Genomic DNA, 23655 nt, shown 5'->3' on the forward strand with positions numbered 1-23655 from the left:
TCAATTTCTTTCATAAATGTTCTGTAGTTTGTAGAGTACAGATTCTTTACCTCTTTGCTTAGGTTTATTCCTAGGTATCTTATGGGTTTTGGTGCAGTTGTAAATGGGATCAACTCCTAATTTCTCTTTCTTCTGTATCATTGTTAGTATATAGAAATGCAACTGATTTCTGTGCATTCATTTTATATCCTGCCACGTTGCTGAATACCTGTATGAGTTCCAGCAATTTTGGGGTGGAGTCTTTTGGATTTTCCACATAGAGTATCATGTCATCTGCAAGAGTGAGAGTTTGACTGCTACCCAGAGCAATCTACACATTCAATGCAATCCCTATCAAAATACCATCGACGTTTTTCACAGAGCTGGAACAAACAATCCTAAAATTTGTATGGAACCAGAAAAGACCCTGAATAGCCAGAGGAATGTCAACTCAGCAAGAGAGATACAGAAAACCAAAAAGAAAACCAAAGCTGGTGGCATCACAATACCTGACTTCCAGCTCTATTACAAAGCTGTCGTCATCAAGACAATATGGTACTGGCACAAAAACAGACACATAGATCAAAGGAACAGAGTAGAGAGCCCAGAAATGGACTCCCAACTCTGTGGTCAACTCATCTTTGACAAAGCAGGAAAGAATATCCAATGGAAAAAAGACAGTGCTCAGTGTTCCATATCCTGGCCTTAACATTTACTAATTTTGTGATTTTGAGTAAGATACTTAACCCCTTCTTTGTATTTCTATTTTCTTATCTGTAAAATGGAATTATTAGTAATAGTTCCTACCTATATTACCTATAGAAGAAACCAAGATATTATGGATCAGAGGCCACCAGGAAAAAAAAACAAAAAAAACAGAAACTGAAAGAAAGCTACAGTAAAATAATACTTCCTTGGCTGATAAAAAGCACAGTTTTGTTCATTTAATCATAGATATCCAAAGAGAATGCAATCCCCATCCCACAGAGACTCACTTGGCTGGAGGTCCTCGCACATAGCAAGCTGTAGTGGGTCTGGAGAGCTGGCCACAGTGAACTCACCTATCTTGTGTAGTCAGCTGCTACTTGATATTGTTGGGAAGTCCGCCCTTATCACTTTCCTGCAGGTCACCATAGTGCTAAAAAAAATAACAATAAAAGCAAAAAAAATAAAAAATTCTCATAAACATGTGGTTTATGGAGAATGTTCATCCCCTAGGCATCTCTGTTGGAAAAAACATTCCATAAATTATCTACATCAGAAGGTTGCCATGAGGTGTAAATAAAATGATGAATATAAAGCAGTGTGAACCCTTTGACGCCCAGTCAATAGAATGCACCAGAATTTCTGTTTCTGAAAGTAGATCTTTGTAGCTATAGGTGGAAAAAAAATTAGTCACCATTTATGCTGTTGCTCAGTAAGTTCCTCTTAGGTAAACAACAACAACAAAATCATTATTAAAAGTATTTCCTGCTGTATGTGCTGCAAGAAGGCCTGTGTTCTGAGATACACTGCTCTGGATTTGCCCTTTTGAGGGAAAAGTAACTTCTAGATTGGGATGAGATGAAAATATATCTATGCATCTCTCTTCTACCCAGCACTTAGGACAAGAGCATTGTCATCATCATATTTGTATGCATTCCTCCCGAGTAAAGCAAGTTTAGGCCTTTTCTCATGTAACCACGCTTCTGCCTTATCTTCCATTTGCCTCACCAGGAGCAAGAAAGTGATGCAAGGACAGAGGAAGAGAGATACAGATGTGAACCAGACAAGGGCGCCCCCTTAAGGTAGGTGTTCATTTCTTTATTCCGTGAACCTTATGATGTGCCCAGAAGACTAAAAGTTTCTGTCTGTGCTGAGTTGACATTCTTGCAGAGAAACCTATGGTATAAACCTTGCCAACCACAATCTCTAACAGATCGAGGTGGAATATAATTTTGATTCTGGAATAGAAAGTTGGATGTGAACAAACAATGCTTTGTCTTTTGTAGGACACTGAAACACCTAAGGAGCTGCTCTGTTAGTCCAGTCCTGACCTATTCTTTGCAGTTCAGACAGAAAGCTGACTTGGGAAGGAATTTTCTGCTTTCCTCTGCTGTCCCTGCAAATGGACAGATTTTAAGGGTTGACCCAGAGTGATGTGTGGCACTGGGGACTCGCACTGTACTAAGGAGGGGAACCCAATTACTTTCTATAGCAAAACCCGATTTCTTCTGGCTCCATTGCTCTAAAACCAAGAGTTATATGGCTTCGTTTGGGAATTTCCTTTTCTCCAGGCAAAATGAGCTTCATATTCTGAAAATGGTGCTATGAGGCATAGCACTGTGATGAGGTGTGAGCATGAAAGTAATATAACTTTAAAACAGTACTATGGTTGCTATTTGATAAGAACCCAATAAATGGTAGCTAATACTATTGCAACCCCCCCTTTTATTTGCTTAGCAATTTTGCTTTTCCGCTTCTTCCCCATTCAAGCTGTATTGAGATATATTTGGCATTTAACATTGTGTAAGTTTAAGGTGCACAACCGTTGATTTGATAGACTCATATATTGCAATATGATTGCCACCATAGAGTTAGTTAACATGTCCATCAAATTATATAATTATCATTTCATTTTTTGTGGTAAGAACATTGAAGATCTACTCTCTTTGCAACTTCAAAGTATATATAATACAGTATTATTGACTATAATCACACTGTTGTACATTAGATCCTTAGAACCTATTCACCTTCTCCCTGGAAGTTTGTACCCTTCGACCAGCATTTCCCCAATTTCCCTTGCCCCTCTCAGCCTTTGGCAACCACCAGTTCTACTCTCTGCTTCTATGAGTTCAGCGTTATTGTATTATTAGATGTCACATACGAGTGAGATCATACAGTGTTTGTCTTTTCCTGTCTGACTTATGTCACTTAGCATAATGCACTGAAGGTCCATCTGTGTTGTAGCAAATGGCAGGATTTCCTTCTTTCTCATGTGAATCATGTCACTTTTGCAGAAAACAGTGAGATTTAATTTCTCAATTTATATACCTATTTCTGCTCCTTTCTTGTGGAAAAAGTTTCAAGAAATGTTCTTTTCTTCTTTGTCTCTTCTGATATTAGTTGAACTAGTCCTGCTTCCTCTCTCACATAAATGTATTTTCTCTCTCACCTTCAGGGATAAAAATTCAATGAACATAAAATAGTAATTTGTTAGAAAATACTTGGGAAAGGATTTCCCACCTTGGGACTGATGCAGCTGTTTTGTCACATGACTGATGTGGCCCCGTCCCAGTGCATCCAGGGGTAAGCTCTGTTCTCGAAGTACCCTGAGTACTGAAATTGGACAGTTGTCCAACATGCCATAATATTTATTGTTTCTGCATGTTCTGGGGGAAATATGTCTTATTTCCCAGAATTTCTTCAATATTTGAAAGACAAAACAAAGACAAGTGCAAGGGTGTTTCTCTAAGACATTAAATCAAATGCAGTTAGTGATAATACAAGATTCTGAAAAGGTTTTCTTGTCCCATTAAAAATTGAAATATTAGTGATATGCAAGGAAGTATACTTCTATTAGGAACAGCAATGACATGATATCTGCAATAAAGATATTATGCAGTGCATGTATTTTCAGTTGTTTAAGAAATAAGAGTAATTATAGAATAGCTCCTTCTAAGATACAAACACATTTATTATTAATTGATAATCACAATTCATAGACTGAATGAATTCCTGGAATCTTTATTCAGGTTAAAAATCTGAATAATAAAGCATAAATTCCTTTCCACACGCAAGAGAGAGGCTTAATAATTCCACAGTCAATCTTTGAATTTTTAGAATTTCTGATACATTTATGTAGTCCTTTAGATGGGTAAACATTCCTTTAGAACCCAGAAGTTTTGAGAGCTCTCCTTAATGCAGCATGAAGCACTTCCCCTAGTTTGAGCAAATGGTTATTCTGCACAAAGCCATTAAACTTCAGGGACTAGACAGAAAAAGGCAGATCTCTGGGCACCGGATTGGACTAGGAAATACTGGAGCTATTAGGGAAGATACCAGCTTGTCAACCTTGCCCTCTTGATTCTAATCCCTTCTGGCCACATACAAACTTTTACACAGAAAAAAATTCCTATAAGTGGGTTGTTAAAAAATAGAAAGTAGGGGGGCACCTGGGTGGCTCTGTTGGTTAAGCTTTGGACTCTTAGTTTCCACTCAGGTCATGATCTCAGGGTCGTGAGATTGAGCCTTGTGTGAGGCTCTGAGCTCAGTGTGGAGTTGGCTTGTGATTCCCTCTCCTTCTTCTCCTGTCCCTCCCCCTGCTTGGGCTCTCTCTCAAAAAAAAAAAAAAAAAAAAATAGAAAATAGGACTTGCTTTACTGGTTTTTCTTTCTTTGTGTCCCAAAATTTTGGAAATGGACAGAGTCACCAAGTCTAGTTATCTATACATACCTGTATTTGTCTCTGATTTAATTATGCAATATAATTGTGTGTATATAATTGCATACACATGCTAGTGTGATCATAGTATACATACACACTGCTATTATTATCACTTTACATTTTTTTTACTTTGTTTGAACCTCCCTCTCTACTTCCTTTCTTCCCAACTCCAAACTTGCCCTTCACTACAGCCAGATAATTCATAATTCATGTCAATAAGCTAATATATGTAACAAATCAATATTTATTCATATATAACAGAATATAAAATATATAATTATATATAATTAATGAACATAAATATATCTCTTTATTTGTACATACATTGAAGTTAATAAGATCATTGTTCTTTGCTTGTCTTTCCTAGTGAGGCCCTATTATATAAACTTTCCTGTATTTTGTCTTAATGACTACATACTATTCAATATCACTGTGGTGACTGCAGCATGATTTATTCTGACAATCTCCAGTTGATGGACTTTCACTGGTCTTCTAATTTTTCCCCCTACAAACCAATGTTTTAATAACGATTCTATCATGTATACTCTGACACATTTGCGTTTTCATTTTGTGGAAGAGATTCCCAGGGGTGAGATTTCAGGGTCAAAGGAAATGTTTAATTTCACGTTTTCATGGATGTTGCTAGACTGTTGTCTAAAAACTCTGTAACAATTCACATTTCTGTCAAAACGTATGAGGGGATGTTTTTGTGGCACTCTTGACATCACTGTGTGATGCAGACCTTTAAAACTGTTACCAGTTTTTTTTAAATTTTTTTATTGTTATGTTAATCACCATACATTACATCATTAGTTTTAGATGTAGTGTTCCATGATTCATTGTTTGTGCATAACACCCAGTGCTCCATGCAGAACGCGCCCTCTCTAATACCCATCACCAGGCTAACCCATCCTCCCACCCCCTCCCCTCTAGAACCCTCAGTTTGTTTTTCAGAGTCCATCGTCCCTCATGGTTCGTCTCCCCCTCCGATTTCCCCCCCTTCATTCTTCCCCTCCTGCTATGCGTTATGGTATTGTTATTTTGATTTGCATGTCCCTGGATAGGAGTGACTTTAATTATTTTTTCCATATGTGTATTGGCCATTTGGATAAGTTCTCTTGTTTTGGTATTTTACTGAATCCAGAGTGTCTTAATTTTCAAAATGAGACTTATTCTTATAACTGAAAAGTAACTGGACACCTATGATGTATGTATAAAATAGCAATAGAAAGCAAAGAGAGGATCTACAGAACATGTCTCAAGACAGGAGATGAAAAAAAAAAAAACCTTTGCTTTTGTAACACATTTGATCAGGGCATACATAACATGGTGTCTATGGTTCAGCCTGTTAGAGGAAAATTTAAGTAGACCCACTGAGGGAATAACAAATAGCCATGTAAAATATGAAACTTGAGTGCACTCTTGTATTTTATTTTTACTTTTCAGTTAATTTGTTACTAGAGTGGACCCCAGAAGACTGAGATGGAGCTCCTTTTCCACCTCAAGGCAGCATTTCTAGGATCCTTCAACCTTATCATGAGGGCTGCTGAAAACACGTAGACTTTGGGCTACCCCTCTGAGATCAGGAGAACCAGAAGACTAATGGAAAGACTGATCACAGCTCAAGCTTCCAAGTGTCCCTGGTCTCATGAGTACCTTTTGTGTCATTTGATTGCTGGTTCAATAGCAAACTGACGTGAAAGCATTCTTGTTTGAGTCTAAAGTGTCATTCTCACTAATTCTCTCTCTGGATTAGCCTTTGCGGTTTGGCTGGGCTTCATCCCCAGGGCACAAGTTTGTGGTAAGTTTAACCTTGCAACAGATGTAATGGAACTTGGATTATTTTCATCATCACCATCAAGATGAATCATATCCATTGCTTTTTGATCAAGATTTGGTGAAAAAACCTGTTTCAAGGGGTGCCTGGGTGGCTCAGTCGGTTGAGCGTCTGACTTCGGCTCAGATCATGATCTCGGGGTCCTAGGATTGAGCCCCACATCTGGCTCTGTGCTCAGCGGGGCCTCTGCTTGTACCTCTCTCTCCACCCTTCCCCTCACTCATGCTCTCTGTCTCTCTCTCAAATAAATAAATAAATAAATAAATAAAATCTTAAAAAAAAATCAAAACAAAACCTGTCTCAAGCATGAGTAGTATCTTTCACAAACTTCCCTAAGCAAGGCCATGAGAAGAAAGAGAGCAATATATGTTCAGCTTTAAATTTCTTACATTTTCTGCCCTTCCAAAGGAGCACCAAATCATCTGTCTAGCAATTAAAATGCTTGCTATTTCCTTTTTTTGGAATAGGGATATTAGGTGTAACCTCTCGTGATTCCAATGGTCCCTCCCATTTTCTGATATCAGCAATTGACAATTTCTCATACTGTGCATAGGCACCTTCAATCTCCCATCATGTAACTGTTATTTAATCCCTCTTACAAAGAAATTCTGCTGCTCTCACTTCGTTTTATCAATCTAGAAAATCAGCAGAGTATTCAAGCAACGGTCCGCTTGTTTTCTATTGTGGGATTCTATTCGCTTCATAGGGCTTCCTTAACCAAGTAGCACAACCGGGTGTCTCAAAACAACAGAAATTTATTCTCCCACAATTCTGGAGGTTGCAAGTCCAAAATCAACGTGCAAGCAGGGCTATACCCTCTCCCCTAGTCTCTGCTTGTTTCCAGCAACCCTTGGCATTTCTTGTCTTAGAGCTGCATACCTACAGTCTCTCTCTCCCCATGGTCACACGGCTGCCTTCCCCCGTGTGCCTGTGTCCTCACGTGGGGTCCTCTCTATGTGCATCTCTCCTCACATGGAGTTTTCCTCTTATAAGGATACCAATCAGATTGGATTGAGGGTGCACCCTACTCCAGTGTGATCTCATTTTAACTTAATTACACCTACAAAGACACTATTTCCAAATGATGTCAAATCCACAGGTACCAGGGGTTAGAACCTCCACATATCATTTTTGGGGTCACAATTCAACCCATAACAGGAACACAGGAAAGTTGATGTTTTCCTTCTATCATCTTACGCAGTTGCAAAAAGAGGGGTTCAGGCCAGATGATCGCTCTTTCTTTCCAATTCTAACAGACCATGACCCTGAAACGTAGGACATTGAGGGTATGTTTATAGTCTGGAGAGTTTAATTGAAAGGCAAAAAAAAACTACTACTGCACACATATACATGCACATATCAGGACTTAAGGAGTACAGTTTGAAGTATTCAGTGTGCTGGTCGGGGGCAAAAAAGAGAGATCTTAAAGACATCGAGCCCACAATGGACTGTCAGAAGCTTATATATTGCCTTGTCTCTGAGGTCACCTGCCAAACAGCCGATAGGAATTTTGTTTGCACAAAGATTAATTTAGAGATTAACCAGGTGACTTTGCAAAAGCCCCTGGAGGCTTCTCATGAAAGCTCATAAAACATATTTGTGGGTGGTTGTTAATGTTTATGAGTGTGTGTGTGTGTGTGTGTGTGTGTGTGTGTGTAACCACAGGCCCAGCTCTGCAAGAATGGATTTGCATGATCCCTTAGCTTTCTTTTTCCTGAGATTTCATTATCTGAATGACTTCATACGTACTAAAAGGCAAAATATTTTAGGGTACAACCATCTCTTTGTTGGATGATGACTACATGGTATATTAAACGCCTGGCCATAGATAATGAAAGTTTATTCTTGGTGTTTCCTATGACAATAAACCAAGGAACAACTGAAACTTGCATGTGCTCAGAAGACACTGGAAACCCAAAGGTTTACAAAAGGGATTTTCTTCCAATTACTGTGCATTTCTCATCGTGGGGGTGGTCCTAGAGGCAAGGTGAGGAAGCACAGAGAGGACAGAGGACTAACATAATCTCGCGCTCACAAGGACTCAGGGAAGGCACTGGTATTTACGGTGGTTTTCGTGACAAGTGTTTGGATACCTCATCCCACCTGGACCTGTGGGTAAGCTCCGCATTGCTCTCATTTTACAGAGGAATACATCGAGGCCTCTGAAGTTAAGCTATTGCCTCTGATTCTGCAAGTGGCAGGAAATGGAGCAGGGATTTGGACTGAGATCCATGAGACTCACATTCCTGAGCAGTTGTCTCTGAGCCATGATGTGTGTGCACACGTGTGTATGAAGAAATCAAGGCGCTAATGACCCCTCACCCCCCACCCCCAGGAAACTTGCTAGGACACTTCACACTTCCTAATTTGTTTCTTGCTCCACAGATTCATCTCAGGTTGCTCCTTGTGAAATGTTGGGGTATTTCAAAACATAAGTCTGATAACTGGATAAAGAATGGCTGGATAGTGGGTCAGACAAGAGGTTCTTGGCATTTGAATTAGGAGTCTCCATAGAAACAGAACCAACAGAGAGAGAGTGTGTGTGTGCACATACATAGTCTGCTTTAATCAGTCTACTGATTTAAATGTTAACCTCATCCAAAAATACCCTCACAGAAACACCCAGAATAATGTCTGACCACCTACTTGGCACCCGAGTCAAATTGACACATAAAATAACCTCCACACCACCGTTAAGTCCTTCTTTTTGAAAAATAACAATGAAGTCCATTCAATTTGTAAAATGTATAAAATCTTAATCCTATTTGGACCTAAAGGGAAAATAGATATAACTGGAAAACTAAGAAAAAAACTCACACCATTTCTGCAACAAAGCTTTCTTCCCCCCTTCACATCTAATTAGAGTTCTCTGAAATTCTCTGTAAGCACCATATCCCACTGTTTCTTCCCACTCATGCGATGTGCTAAAAAAGCCAGAATGCTCATATTCCCTGCACACCCCATGTAGCCATGCACTCGTTCGCCCCCAAGCCTTTGAGCATGCTGTGCGCCCTGCATGAAGTGACCTCTCATGGCCCCCCGTCTGCACCCAGCAGAAACCTCTCCAACTTTCAAAGGCCAACATGCACATCACCTCCTCTGTGAAGTCTTTCCTGTCCCCTTGACCAACAACACAGACCTGTCTCCTTGTTTGATGGGAGAATACTGTTCAGAGCAGTAGCAAAACGTCTGTCCTGTCTGCTTGTAGGCAGGCTTGTTGTCCATGATCCACAACCTATCAATCGATGGGAGTTCAGCAGACCACTCGAGCTCCTTCTGCAAGAACCCCTCAGGGCTTTGTCAACTCTGTTGCCAACATACTTCTTTGGACTCGCATCTTAGCCCACTCTTGTGTTTTGTCTCTGCTTCTACTTTGCTTATTTTATATCTGCACTAGTCCCTGCTGATTCTGGCTGCCGAGACTCCCCTAAAGAACCATGAGCACTAGCACCACGAGGAGCAATATAGCTAACCCACTATTCTGGATCGCTCTGAAAAAGACCCTCCTGGAGGGCCAAATTCCCATCAAGGGCCCTCTTCACCCCCATATGTGTGGATTCATTCACAGAGAATCATCACTCAGGGCTCAGTCTACGCAATTATTTCTCTCCCGTTGGATAGTGAGCTCTTCTCATGTACAAATTATATCTTATTCATCTTTGTGCCTCTTGTGATTTCCTTATGCCTGGAATATTTTATATGCTTAATAAATAAGTGTGGCATGAATCAGTGAATAAAATTAAACACATTCTTATCTTAAGTGTCCACTTTACTTCTCTGAGCTTCTAAATTCTTGCTCTCCTTTTAAGTGCTAATTCTAGCCTTCTCAGACTAGCCCCAGCTGGAGGCGATCTGCTCTTTACTGGGCTCTTACTTCCCATAGAAACCAGATATTATTCATTTTACTGTGTGTGCTCATATGCTGTGTCTCTCTGCTGAATGGGGAAGCTCCATGAGCAATCAATGTTTGGCTCTTTTCATATGTCTACATGCTGCTTAAGAGAGTTTTAAATATTTAAAATAATAATTTTGTACTGAAAATTGGTTCCAACTTGCTTTCTCTAACTCACACTTTGTGCTAGATACAGATAAGGTTATCACCAGATAACTGTTATCTAAACATTTGTCACAGATGTGACAAATGTGACAAATGTTTATTAGTCTGTTTATGAGTCTCTTTCTCAGGCATCTGTGAACATTTGTGCGGGCAGGGGCAAAGGCCAATCATCACTATCCCCCAGGATTTCACATGTGCCTGGAACTGAACATAGACTAAGTCAATGTTAAATAATGATTGGTATATTATGACAATATCCAAAATGTCCCTTAATTACTTAACAAAAGGAAAAGAGAATTAATATTTATTGAATATCTTGTTGAATGCATGTTGTTTAGTACTTTATATTTATGCTCTCATTCAAGGTATTTGGGAAGCCATTTAATCCTTCCTGGCCTCAGTGTCAGCATCTATAAAGTGGGGGTGACATTAATACCAACTTTATAGGGTTTTAAGGATTGAGTTGAATAATGTAAGGCCACTGAATTGTACACTTTAAAAAGTAATAAACATGTTATTAATTTTTTAAAAGTCTGTGTATATGTGCAAATAGCCCCTTCATATCTGAGGGAGGAACTCAGCTTCTTGAATGTGGCAAAGCTCTACCTTTCAGTCAGGAGATGCACATAGTCTATCCTAGAAAATCAGCCCAGTAGGAAAGAATGAGAGATTCTAATATTAGGATTTTCCCTCCATAGGATAAGTGTAGGTAGATGATCCTACAATAAGGAGCTGTGTGTTTTTTTAAAAGATTTTATTTATTTATTTGAGAGAAAGAGAGAACAGATGAGAAGGGAGGAGGGGCAGTGGGAGAAGAAGAAGTAGACTCCGCACTGAGCAGGGAGCCCGATGCGGGGCTCCATCCCAGGACCCTGAGATCATGACCTGAGCTAAAGTCAGGCGCTTAACCGACTGAGCCACCCACGCACCCCAAGACCCGTGCTTTCAAATCATTGTGTTTTACTTTCTCCCACAAAGAGCTTTTGGTGCATTAAAAAAAAAAAATTGTGTAAGGATTGTCCCAATAAGAATTTTAAAATATTTGTTAAGTATAATATATACTCAAAAATGCAAAATGGTTAAGTCTGATGAATTATCAAAAAAGAAAACACATTTAGGTAGGTTATACCCAGCTCAGGAAATAACACATCACCAGCACCCTTGAGCAACCCTTATGCCCTCCCCAAACCAGCAATTCCTCCAAGAGAATCTAACAACATGGATGAGGTTTGTCTGATTAAAACATATATAAATGAAATCATATACACTCTTAGTCTAACTTCTTTGGTTCAACAATATATTTGTAAAATTGGCCTATGTTGTTCCGTATTTCAGTAGTTCATTCCTTTTAATTGCTGTAGGGTACTTTGTTAAGTTAGCTTTATCATGTCCTATTTGTAGCTACAAGCAGACATAGAGGGAGCACCAAACACTGGAGGAATGTGTTACATCTCTCTGAGGGAATTGATGTTTGTTTTTTGTTTTGTTTTGTTTTTTGAGGTATCTCACATCTAATATTTCATAATACCACCAAAGATAAAGTTAGGTAAATCTCCAAAAAAGCATAACAGAAAGTAAAGCAACAGAAATAGGAGAAAAAGAAGAGAAGGAAATGAGAGGATCAGTACAGGAGTTGAGTATCTGAATTATCTGAGAGCTAGAAAGACAAGCCTTTAGAAAGAGAGGGAGAAAATATCAAATATTTCCAGATCAGTTCCCCAAAGGAAAACAATGCTGTTTCACATTAGGAATGGATAGATGGTGCTTAGCTCAAAATATGAATTTAGGACTATACCTAGGGATACACTGGTGAAATTGCAGAACAATAGGAACAATGGGGTGGCCCTACAAATTTCCAGAGAGTGGGGGAAAAGCTGCCTCCAACAAAATAACAAGCCCCAGAAATGCAGAGCACTTCTTAACAGCAACACTGAAAACCAGTGATAATAATGCCTCTCCAACCTAAATTTCTACATCCCAACTATCACTTAAATGTGAGAGTAGAATAAACACATCTTTAGATATTTAGAATATCACAAAATTACATGCTATGTACTTTTTTCTAAAGAAACTTCCAGATGCTGTGCTCTACCTAATGGGGAAATAAAACCAAACACAGAAAGCTATGGGATCCAGGAGAGAGGTCGTCAAACAAATTAGAGATGAAGAGATTCCACGGGGGAGTGGTGAGGAGAGAGCCAGAGATAACAGTCGGCCCACAGTGAAGTTGTTCGAAGGTTCTGGGAAATATTTCTGAAGAGGCCATGGAAAAGAACACCTCATGTTTTTGGATTTAGGTAGAGAGATTTGTACATACCCAGGGAAAGTAGAGTAGACAGTGAACTACACAATAAGCAAGGAAAATAAATTAGAAAATTATCTCTGTGGGCGCCTGGGTGGCTCAGTTGGTTAAGCGACTGCCTTCGGCTCAGGTCATGATCCTGGAGTCCCTGGATCGAGTCCCACATCGGGCTCCCTGCTCGGCGGGGAGTCTGCTTCTCCCTCTGACCCTCCCCCCTCTCATGTGCTTTCTCTCTCATTCTCTCTCTCTCAAATAAAGAAATAAAAAAAAAAAAAATCTTTAAAAAAAAAAAGAAAATTATCTCTGAAATAACATTCCAGATTTAACGAAATATATCACAGGGAATGAATGACAATCATAGTGTGCTGTATGTCTCAGCCATGAACAGCATTTACCTGGTCATAATAACTTGGGGACTGACTATTCATCCAACACAAATGACAGTAGGATTGTATTTGCAAAATCGGGAGGGGGACAGGAGGTATTTTCTTTCTGTGGTGGGGTATCCTCAGGCAGTCTGTAGACAATGCCTCAGACTGAAAATCAACAAATAGCAATGTCATCCTGCTATTGAGAGATGAGGAGAAAAAAACCGCCAAGGAATCAACTAAAAGTCAAAGACGTTGTCTCTGGAGAATGGGAACCTGGTTTGTGCATAGCATGATGGACTGCTGGGTGTTTCAACAAGCACCTATAGAACTACTCAATTTGTGTCTTTTTGTTGTGCTTCTTTGTTTCCTCTTTAAACTGTGAGCTTGTATGATTTGGAAAAAAAAACTTAAACAAAAATTAAATGCTGTCTAAATTAAATACGTATTTTAAAACTGCACTACTCTTCCTTATTTGCTCCAATTTGTAGATCTATCTGCACATAGAAACATGATTACGTGACCGTATATTTGAGGAATTCAAGCATTCTGTCTGGCCCCTAATTACCTATTAGCTTTGCCATGAGAGCTCAACGAGAGTAGAGGGTGGTCTTTGCCTCTCAGCTGGCGTCCTGTTTGCAGTGTTCACAGCCGTGTCACCAGCTCAGGACAGGGATGCCTTTTCCAGAGATTAGGCAGATTAGCTGCTCTGTTCATGATTGGTGAAGGGACAGCACTCTGAGCTGTGAAAGGCCAGCAGTTCTGCACCAAATTTGTGTCCTTATTTTCAGCCCTCCAGTTCCCATTCTGGGCCAAGGGCTGGGTTTCTTCTAGAGCCAGAAAAGAAACGCGAAGTGCAGAGACCTGCAAGGCACAGAGGCATTGGACTGCCTTGAGTGAGCACTGCATTCCTTTCTTCCACTAGAGAACATTGAAATGCAAATGTATGTATTTGAAAAACTGGGTTTGGTTTTAATTCTTCTTTGGCTGAAAAGAGCATAGAGTTCCTTCAAACACAAAGGGAAAAATTAAAGAACTCGGGGGGGAAAATTAGAAACAGCAAATGCAAGATGTGTTTACAATACCATTTCTGGCAGTTTTCACAAAAGCAGAGAATTCTCTCACTCATGTTTTCATCTAAAAAGTGCTTTCTCTTTTTATCTAGTGACTGGGGTGGGGAGGGGAAATACATCCATGAGAGAATAAATTCGGTAAAATGAGAGCCTTTTGTAATATTCTAGGAGAAAAGTAGAAAAGGAAAAAAAAAAAAAACAAAAACTGGTTCTCACAAACCTTTTGCTGAGCTGTGAAAACAAAAAATCAATGCTGGAAAATCTCCACATCAACTGTGAATGCTTTAGGTGGTTGTTCGAGTTTTCATTCTGGGAGTAGAAATGGTCAGTCAAGAGCCACAGACTTCCCTTCAATTAAAGGTGAGGGTACATGCCACTCTGAGGACAGTAAGCCCACTGGGGGCTTCAGGAGAATCAAGAAAGAAAATCGCTATCATAGTACCATTTAGATAGGTAAAAGTGTTCCATTTCTATAGGAGGAAGAATATTTCCTGCAATAAAAATAATAAAGTTGACTTTTAGTAAATGGTGACCAATTGCCTCTAAAGTCAGAGGGTTAATATGATTATTGAATATATGTATTTAAATGTAAGATTATGGTTTGATACTTTTATATTTTTACTTATAAAGGGATGGAAACTAATGTTTACTAAAGATATACATATATATTTTATATGTATATAGAAATGTTTATATACATGTGTGTGTGTGTGTGTGTGTGTATTTGTATACACACAATATCAGATGGCAGAGAAGAGGAAAGTTATGTTCATTGAAATGTTCCTATGAATCTTATTTTATATTTCTTTTATTTAGTGTATATCATATAATACCTGTGTGAGAGATATTGTGATTTTTATTTTATATATGTAGATTTGAAGCACAAAATTGTGGGGGCTCCTGGGTGGCTCAGTTGGTTAAGTGGCAAACTCTTGATTTCGGCTCAGGTCATGATCTCAGGGTCATGTGATGGAGCCCCCCCCCATTGGTGGGGGGTCTGCTTAGATTCTTTCTCACTCCCTCTTCTTCTGCCCCTACCCCTGCTTGCGTGCACGTACACACACACATGCGCACACGTGTGCTCCCTCTCTCTAAATAAATCTTTTTTTTTTTAAATGTGAAATGACACAGTCATAAAACTAATGTGCTTTGGAAGCAGAACACAAACCCAGGCATATCTGATTCTGAACTCACTAGCTCTGCTGAAGCTGGTGCCTTCTGCAGTGAGACCAAGGGGAGACGGTGTATGACACAGAGGCAGACAACCCTTGCCTTTTAGGAACACATAGATCTAGGTTAGCAAGGGTATCACAAGCCACAACTAACAGAGCGACCTACATTACAATTAAAACTACAATTCTATATTTGTAGCTCATACATCAAAGAATTACTGGTCACTTAATTTTTTCCATTACCTAAGAATGCATAAACAGCACAGATGAGATAACGATGCAGCTATGCATTTAGATTTAACAAGTATTCAACTGAGTGTCTGTCTGTGTTCCCAGGACCATGCTAGGTGCTTTCATATTCATTGTTTTTATTTACATGCTCTATAAAAATATTGTACCCGCTAATGTGTTCCACAGGGAGGAACATTTGATATAATGCATACAGTGGATTTATGCGGTGCCATGCAGGATTTTGGAATAAAAGACCTGGATTTCAATACTGGCTCTGCCTTTTATTAGCTATGAGGCCTTGGACAAGTTAATTCCTTCAAGCAGAAAGCATTAGACCATGATTGGGACTACAGAGAGGTTCATGCACTGTTTTCTGTAATATCTTGGTCAATTAGTTGTTTATGGGCACCCAGCTCATAAAATACACTCCCTATTTTTTCAGATGGTTAATCCTATTTTTGCATTTTAACCCTTTGTAAAAACCCAGTTCAAACAACAAACTTGTGATTTATAGTCCATTTTAAAGCCTGATTGGCCCTATGTTCTTCTGATTCTTCTTTTGTCCTCTGATTTTCATACTTTTTTTTTTCCACACACCCCCCCTTCCATACCCTTGCTTTTGGTTACTTACACAATCTGCATTTTAACACCAAAAAAAGTTACTCCCCTTGGCTTGCCTATGGATAGAATTTGGGTTCTTATCTCCCAAAAAAGAAAAAAATTAGCTAATGGGGAAACAGATTTCCAATTATTTTTCATTTATATAGCACATGCAAACTTTGAGAAAAATAAAAAAATGGTAAATAAAGGCTCAATTAACCACAGAAATGATGTCATGAAATAACAATATTCATTTCCCACTGGAGAGGATAAACAGGAAGATCGGGAAAGGTTGCTATCTTCCCAACAGAAAATCCGTGTTTTTTAATGAGACCATGAATCTAATGATGTTCTATACAATGTAGAGTTATAGATTAAGGAACTGTTCAACTTACAATTGGGTTTTGGTTAGTATATGTTACAGCATCTAAAAAAAATAACTAAACATATAGCCACTGAGTAATCCCCAGCTATGTCCCGTGTGTTTGTGTGCGTGTATGTGTGGTTTCTCTCATTTAATCCTCCAAAAGCTCTTTTATTCCCCACTTTACAGATGAGGAAACCAAAGCACTAAGACGTTGATTTGTTAAATTGTATACACCTAGTGTCTTAGGTTAGCCTCCCTGGAATCACACTCTGAGACTGAGATCTGTGTGCAGGGGCTTCCTTGGGGGGTCTTCTCAGGAGGTACACAGCAAGGAAGGAGGAAAGCAGGACTGGGCAGAGGAAAAAGTTGACCCACAAGTGTTTCAAGTGAGGCTTCCACTGTTCCTCTGAGGAGATCTGGAGCTGGGATGGCCCTTCCATGATGTCCCAAATTGAGACAAAGGCGCTGAACATATGTAAACCCACATCAGCTTGCCACTGGCCATGGGCCACCCCATGGAGAAGACATAGACTTGTGGAGGCAGAATCTGGTGACTGAGAGCATGGCCCAGATATGCCTGGTAACTACAGATGTGTGCATCAGTCTGAAGAGGGGCTCACAGAGGAAGCTGTGTCTTACTGTACCTGGTGAGTGTGAGAGCAAGGATTGGACTCCAAGTTCAGATATGTTTTCACTGTTACACACTGGAAAACATCATTTTAACATCTTTGTTACTCCTCACGGAACAATACCATGTTTGATACCATGATAAACCTGGCTGTACTTCTGAACAGACCATGGGTTTATTTTGTCCCACCCTCTGCTCAGCTCCAGGTGGGATCCAATCAGTGTTGGAGTGGATACAATTACCCCCTTTCTATCTTATAAGATTCCCATAAGCTTTGGGGATGTTCAGTTTAATAAGGTGATACACATATTCAAAATATCTTTCAGGTCTACTCTTGTTTGAGTCTTAAGGAAATATTTGGAAGAACACATAATGAAGTGATTCTCAAGAAAAAAAAAATATGACTTTAGAGTCTTAGTGAGGTTATTCTTTTAGGCTTCAAGTTCCTGGTTCTTTCTCATCTCTCATACTCTCTACTCATTGTCTTCTTAGGACACTTGGGTGGCTCAGTCGTTTAAGTGTCCAACTCTTCATTTCGGCTCAGGTCATGATCTCAGGGTTGTGAGACTGAGCTCTGTGTCAGCCTCCATGCTGAGCATGGAGGCTGTTTAAGATTCTCTCTCTCCCTCTCCCTCTGCTCCTCCCTAAGCTCGGCTCGTATATGGGCGTGCTCTCTCTCTCGAAAAAAAAAAAAAAAAAAGAAAGAAATCTACTCATTGTCCTGGCATCGGATATTGAACTATTCGAAGGATTAGATGCAAAGTATGACTAGCCAGTGGCCCCAGACACTTCATCCAAGTTACCTTTAAGAAATACAGATTTCTTCACTCCACAATTGAGGACTTTGATTCAGTAGCTCTGCTGGGGACCAGGAATCTATAGTTTAACTTTTCCTTCCCCAGGTAAACCTTGGGGAGCTAACTTAGCTCAGGTGTCAGGGCCAGGTGTCCAGAACCACTGGGCTAGTTAAGCTATAAAAGCCCTTTTGTTACATAATATGAGATTCTATAGAGGAGGACCCCTCATTTACATTTAATTTTTTCTTCCTCTGGTGTCTAGAATAGGGTTTGTCATAGAAATCCTCTCCAATGAATATTTTTGAATGAGAAAAAATAAACTCAATAAATCTATGTCAATCCAGGGGTGCCTGGGTGGCTCAGTCGTTAAGCATCTGCCTTTGGCTCAGGTCATGATCCCAGGGTCCTGGGATCGAGCTCCGCATTGGGCTCCCTGCTCTGCGGGAAGTCTGCTTCTCCCTCTCCCACTCCCCCTGCTTGTGCTCCCTCTCTCACTGTGTCTCTCTCTGTCATATAAAGAAATAAAATCTTTAAAAAAGAAAATCTGTGTCAATCCAATCAAAATTCAGGAAGCTGCTCTGTTTGAGCAGAAAGCACCATAAGTATGGAAACAGAAGCATCACCATTTAGAAAATCAGTAAGATACCATTTCAACACAGATTGATAGTATATAATGATATTTCCTATTGGACGAACTGGTATGGTATAATATTGTAACACATATTCTGATATTAAGTGATTCTCACATTCCCAGGAAAAATCTTTAGATTCCCATAACTTCAATTCCTGTAAAATCTATAAGTTCCTGTAGGCTTTCTAGTATTTCATTAGAATGTTTATGTTTACATTCATAGTTGAGAGTTATAGGTTGATTTTCTTACCTCAAATCCTGCGTTTTTTCACTATACTCTGATTTAATTACATGAAATGCAATAAAACAGAAAACCAGGTAATACAAACAAACTGACTAACATTTATGTTACCACATCCATTTTCAAATAAGACATTAAATAAGCTTACAAAAACAACATACAAGTTGAAAAGAAAAAACAGGATTGAGGAAAGGAGGAAATATATTTGCTAACATGATGTGTCAAGATATACATTATGAGGGATGCCTTGGTGGCTCAGTTAGTTAATGACCGACTCTTGGTTTCAACTCAGGTCATGATCTCAGGGTCATGAGGTCAAGCCCCACATCAGGATCCACGCTCAGTGGGGACTCTGCTTAATGAGTCTCTCCCTCTGCCCCTCCCCCGCTCATGCACATTCTCTCTCCCTCTAAAAGAAATAAATCTTTTTTAAAAAAGATATTCCTTATGATTAAGGAAGTACTTGAATGTAGTCTTCATGCCCTTAGCACAGAGAGAGTCTATTGTCCATTAAGAAGCTCTTAGTAGGAAAAAAAAAAAAAAAAAAAAGAAGCTCTTAGTAGAATGATGGAAATGGAGAAGCTTCTTGGGGGCAGAGGTTTTGTTGTTATTGATATTATTTTTCAGAATATCCTAGACTAAATTTTTGAAAGATTTTTTTCCCCTCATGTGGTGTTTTACACAGAGGATGATAAAATATGAACAACCAAGTCTTCTCACAGATTTGCACAGTAAATGAAGAATCCAAATTCATATACATGCATATTTTAAATGTATCTCTAGATAAAAGCTAAGGGTCACATATTTAACTTTCACACAGAAAAGGTTCTAAAAGACCCACTGCTTTTTTAGTCTGGATACCAACTTTCTGATGCCTTAGCAAATTAAAATTAGCAAGCAAAATCCTGAGGAATAAAAGACCAGAGGATAAACCAGCAGGGGAGGGATGAATCAGAGTGTTCCTCTGTGAGCAAAACTGAAAGCATTAAAAAAATATCGCTGGTCTCATAAAAACATGATCTTTTCCCCAGTGTATGCTGCCTGGGCTGGGGAAACAGAATGCCTATGATCAGTATTGGATGATCATTAATTACAAACAGAAACAAGATCTTTGATGAAAATGAAGAGCCAGATAAATAATTTAGCATTAAAATTATGCATCCTTAATTTACAAGAGCCTATGAACTACTCATATCTTAGAGGACTCAGCATGCCACCATAGGCTGAGAGTTTAACTGGTCCCCTGTGCCAATTTAGTCACCCACAAAGATGACAACACAAACTATAGTTACTCAGATGACTTTGGGAATGTTTTTCACTTCTTAACATGCTCTCCTTGAGCTTTCATTCTCTCCAGAATTTCTAGATCATGAATAACACTTTGGTAGGAAGAGGGATTGTGTTGAAACCTGCCTTTTCACACCTTGCAAACAGCAATTTTGTATTTATTCGGAGTGACTCCTGGTAGAGGAATGATGGAGACTAGAATATATATCTTGAATTGCTTTGCAAAACAACTACTCTATTTACTTAAAATGTGTGCTATTAGGTTAGCTTTAAAGATGTTCTAATGGAGTCTGTGGGAATTACTTTCATGTGCCCAGCCTATTCTTGGTCCTGACACCACCTTTGATCCTTTCTTGCACCATCTGTGGCTGACCTTTCCCCTAGAGAATGGAACATCTTGTGTCTAATTCCCAAAACTGCCCTACATACCCCCCTTCCACTGTGGAAGTGATGAGGCAAGCCCAGTGTCCCAGGTGCTAAGTTAGAGCAGCGTAGCCTTACTGAGAAATACCAGGTGTGACAAGAACCAGATCGTCAAAATGGTGAATTCAATCTGTAATCCTTACAGAACACAGAGTGTATGGTTACAAAATATCTCATATGAATAAAGATGACATACCTAATGAAATATTTATGGAGCAAAACCAACATTTCTGAGCATAAATACTTCCATGTATCAGTTTTTAAAATTACTTTATAAGTGCCATATACTGTATAGCAATACTGAATATTTAAGAAACCAAATAAATTATCTATAACCTTATTTCTCTAATGCTATTTGTCATTAACTTTTCCAAAAAAAAATGGCTACACAGATATGAATAGGTCATGATCCTTGCCTTGAAAACTAATGGTTAGGTGGAGAAAATACACATATAAATAGATAATATAAATTGAAGAATGCAGTTACTGCAATAAGATACATAGAAGGTATTACAGAAGTTTAGAGGAGGATTACTGTACCTACCCAGGTGGAGTCTAGGGGAGATTCCTGGATAAGGAAGTAAACAGCTTAGGTGAAGTGCTTTGTAATTATCCCATTATGGCCTTTATCACACCTTACTGAAATTATCTGTGTAAAGTCCATCTACCCCACTAAATAGAGCTTCTCCAGGGTAAAGATTGTGTCTTGTTCTTCATTGTCAAGTCCCTAACTGCTCTCTGATATATCACATATACATTCAAAAAACATTTATTCAAACAACAAAACAGGGGAAAAAAGGAAGGAGGGAGGGAAGGAAGGAAGGAAGCAAGGGAGGAAGGAAGGAAAAGAAGAAGGGGGGGAAGGAAGGAAGGCAGTTGGATAAAACATAGCCAGAAGAAGGAGTGAGTGGCAAAGTTACTTTAGGTGAGGAAGGATCGCGAGTATAAGAATGTAGACATGAAATAGCACGGTGTGTAAAGGTGGGTATGCCAAGAGTGTGGCAAAGTGGCAAGAGATGAAGATAAAGGTTTTAGCAGAACTTGACCTTAGAGGATCATTTCAACTCTGCTGAACATCACTGTGGCAGAATAGAGAGCAGCCCCAGAAAGTGCATGTGTGTTCAATTCTAATTCTGCTGTGGTTTGGGGGGAAGCAGTTAAAAATCTCTTGAGCCTCAGTTTATTACAAAATGAGATAATGCTATCTCCTTTGAAGTGTTGATATAAGGAATATAGAGTGATCGATTGAATATATAGCATTGATATGATATATAGAATTATGCCCTTCAGTTTCCCTTGATCCTGGGAAAATTATTCCAACTGTTCCTGTTCTCAGATGGTGTGTGGATGCAAGATGTATTAGTCGGGGTTCTTCAGACAACCAGTAGGATATCTTGAGAGAAAGAGAGAGAAAAGGAGGGAGAGCAACTGATTTATTATCAGGAATAGCCTCACACAGTTACCAAAGCTAAGAAGTCTCACACTCTCAAGCTGGAGGATCAGGGAAGCTGGTGGTGAAATCCAGTCTGGGTCTGAAGGCCTGAGACCCAGGAGCACCAATATCCACAGGCAGAAGAAAAGTATTTCAGCTCAAACAGAGAGTGAATTCACTCTTCCTCCACCTGTTTGTTCTGTGGGGCTCCTGTTTTATCTGTGGGGTCCTGTGGGGCTCCCCAGGAGACTGGATGATGCCCACCCATGTTGGGGAGTGTCATCTGCTTTATTCCATTCACCAACTCAGATGTTAATTTCTCCTGGAAATACCCTCACAGATACATCTAGAACTAATGTTTTACCAACTATCTGTGTAGTCAAGTCACCACACAAAATTAACAATTACACAGGAAAACAGGCAGTCTAGAGTTCCAGAATCCTAGGATCAGGAGTTAGGACCAACTGCTAAGGAACTAACTCATGCAAGAGTCCAGCAGGCAGCTCTCTTGCTGCCCTTTCTTCCCACCTCCACTACATCTAGGATGAGGTTCCTCTAATACTTTTCTCCTATCCAAGGGAAAAATACCCTTTTGTCAAAACAACAACAACAAAACAAAACAAAAAAACAAAAACAAAAAACAAACAAAAACCCAACCATATATCCATATCTATATATCTATCTGTATCTCTCTGCCTTTTTGACATAATAATAAGATGGAGAAAAACACCTTTGAAAGAAGAAAAATTCAGAGTTGCTTATTGGCGAGAGGAATTAAAGCAGCTGGCCTATGATCCAGTTTCTCCCTTAAGGGGGAACATTTCCGGGAAATAAAGTAGGTTATCTAATCTAATCTCATTGTAAACATGATACCTGATCTATATACGTTGAACTTGGGCCTGTGTAAAATATCTAGGTGATTATTTTCAGGCTTAATTGGACTTACAAGTCTAACACAGGGGACACCAATGAAGAAAATAAGGCTAAAAGTAACCACTTGGAGTCATAGTAGATATACGGCATGTGAAACAGTGTGATTGGATATAACTGACTGTGCAGGAGTAACGCACTATGCGCAGAGACTTGGTACAGGAAGGGGCAGAGAAAGAGATGTTCGTGAAGATCAAAGAAGGAAGAGGAAAGTCGATCTGGATGTTGGCACTGCACAGAATTTCAAAGAAGAGGAGACTAGTAGTGACAGACACAACAGATAGACTTGAAAAGGATCAAAAAAGATTCTACAAGGTTTATCAAATAGTCACTTAATGGTGATTCTTACTAAAACAATCTCAGTTGTGGGGCACCTACCTGGCTCAGTCGGTAGAACATGTGACCCTTGATCTCAGGGTTGTAAGTATGAACCCCATGTTGGGTGTAGAGATTATTTAAAAATAAAATCTTTAAAAAAAGAAAAAAATAATCTCGATTGAGTTTGGGGTCTAAAAATTTGTTTGCCATAGTTTTAGGGGGGAAGGGAGAAGGGAAAATGTACAGAGGTTACAGGTATTTTGGGAGAATCTGAAGCTAGACACCAATTAAGACAGAGAGTTGAAGTTATGGGGGATAGATGGCACAACTGATGATAACCAGAAACTGCTGGGAGTGTGTGTTCAACCAACCAGCGCACCTGTAACCTCCCTGTATGGGCTGCGTTAGAGTTGTGATGGACATGAGGCCAGTGACAATGCTCTTTGCATTTTCTCTGATGTTTCCCACTGGTGATTTTGAGGATTTCTCCCTGCTTAAATAAGGCCTTCTGTGTTCCGGGAAGGAAATCTCCCCATATTTATTTATACATATACATA

At 39.4% G+C, this 23655-nt stretch overlaps 1 long non-coding RNA gene across 2 annotated transcripts in view; it reads right to left on the minus strand.

Annotated features, from left to right (window-relative positions):
* Positions 1–9571, minus strand: part of LOC144379329 (uncharacterized) — a 220092-nt gene extending 210521 nt beyond the window's left edge. For both annotated transcript variants that reach the window (XR_013442150.1, XR_013442149.1), the window contains exons 1-2: positions 9381–9571; positions 1041–1117 (exon numbers count right to left, since the gene is read on the minus strand). This is a non-coding gene — a long non-coding RNA (uncharacterized LOC144379329). The remainder of the gene's footprint in view (positions 1–1040; positions 1118–9380) is intronic.
* Between the last annotated feature and the right edge of the window lie 14084 nt (positions 9572–23655).

Source organism: Halichoerus grypus, chromosome 10, assembly GCF_964656455.1.
Source record: "Halichoerus grypus chromosome 10, mHalGry1.hap1.1, whole genome shotgun sequence".
Lineage (NCBI taxonomy): Eukaryota > Metazoa > Chordata > Mammalia > Carnivora > Phocidae > Halichoerus > Halichoerus grypus.